Raw genomic sequence first — 8,830 nt, forward strand, 5'->3', positions numbered from 1 at the left:
GTTTGACTAAGGCTGTCGAGCCCCACTGGTGCGTTAATATGCAGTTTCAGTGGCAACGGTTCCGTATGGCATACCACCTACCGCAAATCACAATATCTGCCCAACCACCCGTCATTCACGCAATATACAGATGAACGTAATGACTGTAAATACTATACAACCTCTACAAATAAACCAACAGTGCTGCTGAGACCTAACCACAATCTCACAATCTCTCCGCAACCCAACCATACGCGCCAACCCGTTCGACTAAGGCTGTCGAGCCCCACTGGTGCGTTAATATGCAGTTTCAGTGGCAACGGTTCCGTATGGCATACCACCTACCGCAAAACACAATATCTGCCCAACATCCCGTCATTCACGCAATATACACAGGAACGTAATGACTGTAAATACTATACAACCTATACAAATAAACCAACACCCTTCAAGTTTTCAAGAATTCTACGAAACCGTAGCATGGCGGCCTGTACTCAGCCAGCTAGAATCTTTCCGTCTCAACCACAGCCAGTTGCTGCTCCTTTCTGCTGCTTCAGATAAGTTCTTTACTGTGCGACGCAACTCTTGACCACTGAATCCGACGTCTCTGAGGAACCGGGTTGTAGAGTGTGCCACAAAACCTCGACAACCCACTTCCACTGGATAAACCTGGACTCTCCATCCTCACTGTTCTGCTTCAGTGGCCAGATGAGCATACCGCAATTTCTTCCTCTCATATGCCTCATCTACCGCATCCTCCCATGGCACTGTTAACTCTATCAGTTGAACAATGCGTGCTGATCCAGACCACAAAACAATATCTGGTCGTAGGTTAGTGGTGGCAATCTCAGGTGGAAAAATAAGCCGTTGATCAAGATCAGCCAGCATCTTCCAGTCCCCAGCAGCTTCCAGTTGTCCTGGGCGAGAATTGGTGTTAGCACCTTTTCTTGGTGGTTGCTCGCCTGGGCGGAGGAATATTGTCTTCTGCGTGTAATGTTTTGCAAGAACAGGCGGCAATTTATTGGTCATACTACGCTTGCCTTCCAATGCTAAAGCCAAACATTGCAATACTTGGTCATGGCGCCAAGTAAACCGACCTTGGCTAAGAGCCACCTTACATCCTGTCAAAATGTGCCTTAATGTGGCAGGTGATGAACACAAAGGACAAGAGGGATCCTCTCCTACCCAGAGGTTTAGGTTCTGCGGTGATGGTAGAACATCATATGTTGACCTAATAAGGAAACTGATCCTACTCTCTTCCATTGACCAAAGGTCTTGCCAGCCCATTTTGCGTTGTTCCACACTCTCCCATCTCATCCACTCTCCCTGCTTGGCCTGGGAAATGGCCTTTATACATCTCATCCTCTCCTCCTGCTTTCGCACCTCGTTGACTACCAGCTTCCCCCTTTGAGCTGGGCCTGCCTTGTGCCATTTAGGAGGAGCTAAACTGAGCCCAAAACCCCCTCTCCCATGCTGTACCTGTCCCACGATATCCCCAATTTGAAGGTCAGCCTTTGCCTCTACTACAGATTTCTTTGCTGACCACTTTCTACCAGTTTTTACCACAGGGGCTGCCTCCCTTACACATTTGTCGCGTGACTCTGCTAAAGTCATTTCCAGTCTGACCTTGGCACACTTAAACTCCTCGGTTAAAGCAGAGACTGGCAGCTGCAATACTCCTTTACTATAAAGTCCCACTCTGCTGAGGCAGCGTGGAACTCCCGACCATTTCCTGATGTATGAACTTATTAACGCTTCCAGCTTATCCACTGTTGTCAAAGAAACCTCGTACACAGTCAGTGGCCACAGCAACCTTGGCAGTAGACCAAACTGAAAGCACCAGAGTTTTAGTTTGCCTGGTTTGAAAATGTAAAAGAACACTAAAATTTATTACGTTTGGAACCACATCGCACATTTCAAGGTTTAAATAAAGTGTCGGGACAGTTTATTTATTTAAAACAGCGTTGCATCGAGTTTAGAGTTTATTTCCTTTATGATGCAAAATAAGAAACAGAATCTTATTCTTGCGACATTTTAAATTTGTATTGCAAAAGAAATTGCAGCTAAATTAAACAATTAAAACAGTACGAAATGAAAATAGTCCAAAGGAACATAAATTAAGAACATGCGTTTTCCTTTGTCTCTCTCGCGCGCGATGGATCTCTTTTTTGCAAGTTTATGTAGTCTCCTTCACTGCGCGCGCCGGGTCTCTCTCGAAATGAAACATTTCAGGGTAAAAACACATCATATAGCTGATGTCGCTGCGTGTCATCCATACAAATCCCCCAAAAAACTGTAACAAATGATTTAGCCTTTGTTGCTTCGAAGACACAGCATGCCTTGTTGAATTCATCTTACAATAAAACGAGGTTGATTGCGAATTAAAGTGTCACGGTTTATGAATCCCATGTCTCTTTCTTGTCTCGTGTCTTTGTTGTTATCTGTGTGTGTGTGCGTGTTGGTGTGGTCAGGATCGTCACCACTGATCAGCCGTATCAGCTGATCACAATTAGCAGCTCCAGCTGCAGCCACTCATCTCGGCTATTTAAACTCACTGTTTTCTCTTTGTCTTCAGTCTGACCTGTTCGTGTTTGGTGTTCGGTGGATGTCTCAGTGTTCGGTTCGTTCATTGTCTGGATTACTGTTCTGGTTCCCATTCATCATCTACCATCTCTTCACCATCATCTGTATTGCCCACCGAGGTCCCTGCGCCACTCGTCTGCCTCATTGATTGTGTAAGCGATACCTACTGTGTTAACTTCAATAAAGACTCTTTACTTGCAATTGCTTCCTATCTGTGTCGTGACATAAAGAGATCTGTATTCTGCTCACTGCATTCGTTTCTTGGCATGAACGCGTTTCATCAACTGTTCATGTTTAGATAATGCCAGATTGTTGACAATCATATACACTGCTCAAACATTTCTAAAACTCTACAAAACCTGTTGAAACAACTGGATTGAACACTTCAATTGAAATTTTGTGTGAAAAAACTTTAAATACAATAAATAAACTACAATATTTCTAATTTAATAAGATATAGGGCCTACATTTGGACACATCGAGAGATTTATCCTTAAAAGAATTTTGCCTTTACCTGGTCATCAGGCTGGCTATCCGACACTCTCCATATGAAAGAGGAACATTAACACCTATTGTCCTGCACACACGGTAAAGCACTGAACTGTCCCTCCAAACCCCCCCACAGGCTATCTGAGTTTGAGACTGACTTAAAACAAAGAGAAGTCGCAATTCACACTTAAATCGCTATTCTAGACATTAGAATTAGGCTATTGATTGATAGCAAGTGTTGATAATGAAGGAATTACATAATTTAAGCTACATGTGTTGTTTCTGTCATAGAGGGTTTATTAGTAAATATTTCATTATTCCAATAATTGAAGAAATAAAATGCTACTTCGGTTCGGGCCCGCTTTTTCCAAGCAAAACTAAATACAATCTTCAAACACGTTCATTTGTTGTCATGAACAAAATGTACAGCTCAATATTAAATTCCACAGGATTCCCATCCTTACAACCAGGGTGCTGTCATGATTCCTGTCTGGTGTTCTCCTTGTGTCATGTTGACTTTTGTTATTTCCTGTTCTGTGCCATGTTTTGTAGTCCTTTGTAGTTTTTCTTGTTTATTAGTCTCTCCAGGTGTTTCTAATTAGCCCCGCCCCCTTGTTATCTTGTTTAGCTTGTTTGCCTGTGTATTTAAACCCCTGTGCTTCAGTTGTTGGTTGTCGGTCGTTGTTTTTATGTTGTTATGTTGCCTGTAGCTGTCTCCTTGTTCCTGTTCTGAGTTTCTGTCGATTACCCTGGATTACCTGTTTGTTTAATTAAATTTGTGCTTGCATTTGGAATGCTCATTCCTGCGCCCTCGTTACAGAACGACCGACCAACGATGAATTCAGTAGCAAAAATTATGCGCCTCCGTCAGGGAGACCGGCCCATTGAGGATTACGTTACTTTATTGAACGGTCAAATGTGACTCCAATGGATTCTTTGTGCCTCATGATTTTCTTTAGAGGAGGACTATCTGAGACACTTGGGTCAGCGATGCCACTGCACAATCCTCAATTGACTTTAGAATTTTATATTGATTTGGCCCTGTTACTGTGCGGCTCAACCTTTACAGTGGGTTTGGTGGACAAGTAGCCCTGCAACCCCACAGTACCCGCCAAGCCTGAAATTCACATCACGTCTGTCGATCCAGTGACTGTTCACGTCACGTCTGCCGATCCAGAGACTGTTCACGTCACTTCTGCCGACCCAGAGACTGTTCACCTCACTTCTGCCGACCCAGAGACTGTTCACGTCACTTCTGCCGACCCAGAGATTGTTCATGTCACTTCTGCCGACCCAGAGCCCTCACCGCTGGTGCCGTCCAGCCCAGAGCCCTCACCGCTGGCGCCGTCCAGCCCAGAGCCCTCACCGCTGGCGCCGTCCAGCCCAGAGCCATCACCGCTGGCCCCATCCAGCCCAGCCCCTCTCGGAGACAGAGGATGAGGAAGAGGACTTCCTGCATCCTGCAATGCCCGGAGGCCCTTCCTGAGCTTCTGGTCAGTCCAGAGGCTGTCTCCAAGCTCCTGGCACTGCCGGCGCCGCCCAAGCTCCTGGTCCTGCCAGCGCCGCCCAAGCTCCTGGCCCTGTCGGCGCCCACAAGCTACTGGCCCTGCCGGCGCAGCCCAAGCTCCTGGCCCTGCCGGCGCCACCCATTCCACCCATCAAGGCCAATACTGTCCAGCCTGAGCCGGTGTCTGTTCCTGAGCCGGTGTCTGTTCCTGAGCCGGTCTCTGTTGCTGTGCCGTGGTCGCCCGAGGGGTCTTCACCGCCCTGGCCGCCCGAGGAGTCTTCACCACCCAGGCCGCTCGAGGGGTCTTCACCGTGTTTTTTTTGTTTGTTTGGTTATTGTTGTTCTTTTTTGAGCGTCTGGAATCCGCTCCTTAAGTGTCATGATTCCTGTCTGGTGTTCTCCTTGTCTCATGTTGACTTTTGTTATTTCCTGTTTTGTAGTCCTTTGTAGTTTTTCTTGTTTATTAGTCTCTCTAGGTGTTTCTAATTAGCCCCGCCCCCTTGTTATCTTGTTTAGCTTGTTTGCCTGTGTATTTAAACCCCTGTGCTTCAGTTGTTGGTTGTCGGTCGTTGTTTTGATGTTGTTATGTTGCCTGTAGCTGTCTCCTTGTTCCTGTTCTGAGTTTCTGTCGATTACCCTGGATTACCTGTTTGTTTAATTAATTTTGTGCTTGCATTTGGATTCGCTCTCCGCTTCATTCCTGCTCCCTCGTTACAGGTGCATGCAATTTGTTAATTAAGTTTTTTAATTTTTTTTATTCAAATAAATCTCGAACCGCAGTGCTTTGTGGTGCTGCTGTTAAACTAAAGCCCCTTTCACACAGAGATTACGGAAAATACACGGATAAAGTGACCCGGGATTTGACCCGGGTTCTTTTGATTTTGGTTCATTCACACTGCCAGTGATTTTCCGGAATCAGAGAGTGCGTTCACACACAACCCGTAAAAATCCCGTAAAGACACGTGACATCGATGTGACATGTAATGTCTTATCAGCGTTTATAATTTGCTTATGAGCTGCGATTTCTCTCTCGAGAAACCACGCTTGTGCATTTTTCTCTCTGATTCGATCATAAACTAGCGCATTACGTACCGTTTCACTAGCCTGCTTTCACTTCACTTCAGCGTCATCATGACGACACGCATTGATTGCGGCTTTTGTTCACACGGCGCACGTTCCGGGACTGATCCCGGCAATGTTACTAGCTCCTCAACCTGGAAGGCATTCTGGCAATTCACACAGAAGGCATCCTGGCAATTTCCAGGCAATTTCCCGGGATCAACGCGCTGTGTGAAAGGGGCTTAAATAACATTTGTAGAATAATTATGAACTTAAATTAAACAATATCGCAACATTTCGACAAATAGATTATTTGATCTGTTTTTACATTTTAATTCAGGGCGATTTAGCCTACATTTAATTAGAGCAAGATTTTCACCCTTGCCTTGTCCTTTCCTCACTGGGAATCGCTCACATGATAGCTAAACATGTTTGAGTAGATCCTCTGTACCTCTCGATTTCAGATTACATAATCAGATAATATTTATTAAATATTTAGACATTTAAAGGCTTTAGACATAACCGATTTCTTATCGTGACTGAGCTGAGGCAAGTGGCTTTCAGATCATTTTTGTGACGTGCAGTTCCCCGGACAGAGACGACAGATACTTTTGTCGTTAGCCTAATATGAATTAGTTTACAGTTTTGAACGATGTAGGCTACTCTACTCTTATCTGTATAACCAAAAAATTATGGAGTAGCCTATTAAGTTATATTAGCTGTTATGAGAAAAATAAATCCAAATGAACGCGTCGCTGCGTTTGTCGAAAACTAATTCAACATGCTAGAATAAAACCCGACTTTAGAACAATGCATAGATTGGTGTGCCAAAACACTTAATTATAAACTTCAATATTTCATTCAAAATAATCTCAAAACGCTTTGTGACATTTTGAAAAGCCGTGCATGCTTAAGGCCACTGGAACCATGAACGTAACTTAAACGCTGGTTTGGATTTTATTGTTTGTCGTTTAAACGTGCGTGCCTGTTGCATATCTTTATTTTATATGGTCTATTGGTGAAGTAGCCTAAGTAACCTTGCTTAAGACCATGTTTTTTAAAACTCCATATAGGCAATGGGGAATCTAAAAAAAATATTGTATATATATATATATATATATATATATATATATATATATATATATAAATAATAGGTTAAAATAATGCATTAATAGGCTAATATATAATATTTACAGTTGTCCACGTTTGTTCGAACGGACGTGTCGAGTATAAACAAGGCTTTACGGAGCGAGAGCGCACAGAGATATGAGAGAGAGACAGAACAATTATAATATATATGCACACACATACAATTATAGCACTATTTATTGTTTTAGCACTTTTACGATGGCACGCAGTAAACGATTTATGGTGGAACAAGCTCTGGAACAGTTACTGGAGAGTGACGAGGAGAAAGCATTGCTTAGAAAAGAAAAATGCCTGGGACTATTTTTAAATAAAGTACATTTTTCATTGTTCTTTACACATTTTATTTAACAATTACACATGTCTGTCAAGCAAAGGCTTTGACAAATATATTTTTCGTTCAAAAACTGTTCACTATATTGTTGTGTGATGTGTGATTTTCAGAAATAAATGCCAAAAATCGAATTTCCGTTTTTGAAATTCTCTTTAGAAATTCTCACCTAGTTTATTGTACATTTTCACTCATGCTTTCTTTATAAACATATTACATGCGTGCTTATGTTAGCTTAGGGTCTTCTGAATCCATAGATACCAAACACATAGTGTTCCATCTCCATTACATATAGTTTATAAGCCCAAATGTAAAAATAGAGAAAACGGACCAAAAAGAGCTGAGTCCCCAGAGGGTTAATTGACATTAACCCCACTTACATTTCAAAATGCGGCATTTGCTGCTGTTTTGCACAATATCCTTTTGCGCCACCTGGCGTTCATTTCGCGAATGACTTTGGAATGCGACTGGTTTATTTTTGTTGCGGTGGTTTTGCCCGCAGCGGCGGTAATAGGCATTCTGGTTGGCTACCTACTGTATGTGGGTGTGCCAGGGGCGCTGATCACTGCCGCTGATCTGTCACCAGCCGCGTCTCATCAGCACGCCAGCTGCACCTGATCAGCGCACCCTATTTAGTCCCTCTGTTTTCACCTTGTCTTTGTCAGTTCGTTGTTGGATGTTTCCTGCTTGTCTCATGTTCCCGTCTTTCCTGCCTGTCTCCAGTTCCGCGTGTTGTTCGGTTGTTTCCCGTTCTGCTGATTGTCTCATTACGACTTCGGATTTCCTGTCTTCACCACAACCCGGACTTTCACGGACCACATCCGCACCACCTTCACTCTCCACGGATATGTGCATTCCCACAGAGTCCCTGTGCTGCCAAGTGACTTCCTGCAACCATCATCTCATCAACCATATTCATAATAAATACTTACTGGTACTTGCAATTGAATCCTCAGATTATTCCTTGTGACACTCAGGACCTACTTATTGTCTTAATCATACTCTAGATCTAATATTATCACATGGAATCAATGTTGATGCATTTGAAATTCTGCAGCAGAGCGATGACATCTCAGATCATTATCTAGTCTCGTGTAAACTTCATTTAGCCAAGGCTGCAAAGCCCACTCCGTGTTACAAATATGTTAGACCTATCACTTCTACCACCAAAGAATGCTTTATTTTCTTCACTTATAAGATTGATAATATCAGGGAGAAAATTATAACTATGCAACCATCTACTACAGTATCGCATCAGACAGTGCAGTCTAGTCTCACTGACCAAAAATTCGATTCATTTATTGCTATAGGAGAGGAAGAATTTTATAAACTCGTTAAATCATCTAAATTGACAACATGTATGTTAGACCCTATACCGACTAAACTATTGAAAGAGATGCTTCCAGAGGTCATAGATCCTCTTCTTAATATCATTAATAAAAAAAATTTTATTAGGATACGTACTAAAAACTTTTAAGCTGGCTATGATTAAAACGCTTGTTAAAAAAACGCAACTTGAATGTTATTCTGACCATTAAAGAGAGTTTCACTTGCTATTGCTTCCTGTTATCTATCAGAGATCATGACATAATAACCTAGAATACTGTCTAACACTTGATGGCTGCTCTGTCAAGTCCTCGTCGTCGGTTAGGAACCTGGGTTTGCTCTTTGATACCAAACTTTCATTTGAAAGTCACGTGTCTAGTATCTGTAAAACTGCATTTCCATTTAGCACC

This window comes from Siphateles boraxobius, unplaced genomic scaffold (assembly GCF_051911475.1).
Source record: "Siphateles boraxobius isolate OS27281-9 unplaced genomic scaffold, OSU_SipBor_1 92, whole genome shotgun sequence".
NCBI classification, from domain to species: domain Eukaryota; kingdom Metazoa; phylum Chordata; class Actinopteri; order Cypriniformes; family Leuciscidae; genus Siphateles; species Siphateles boraxobius.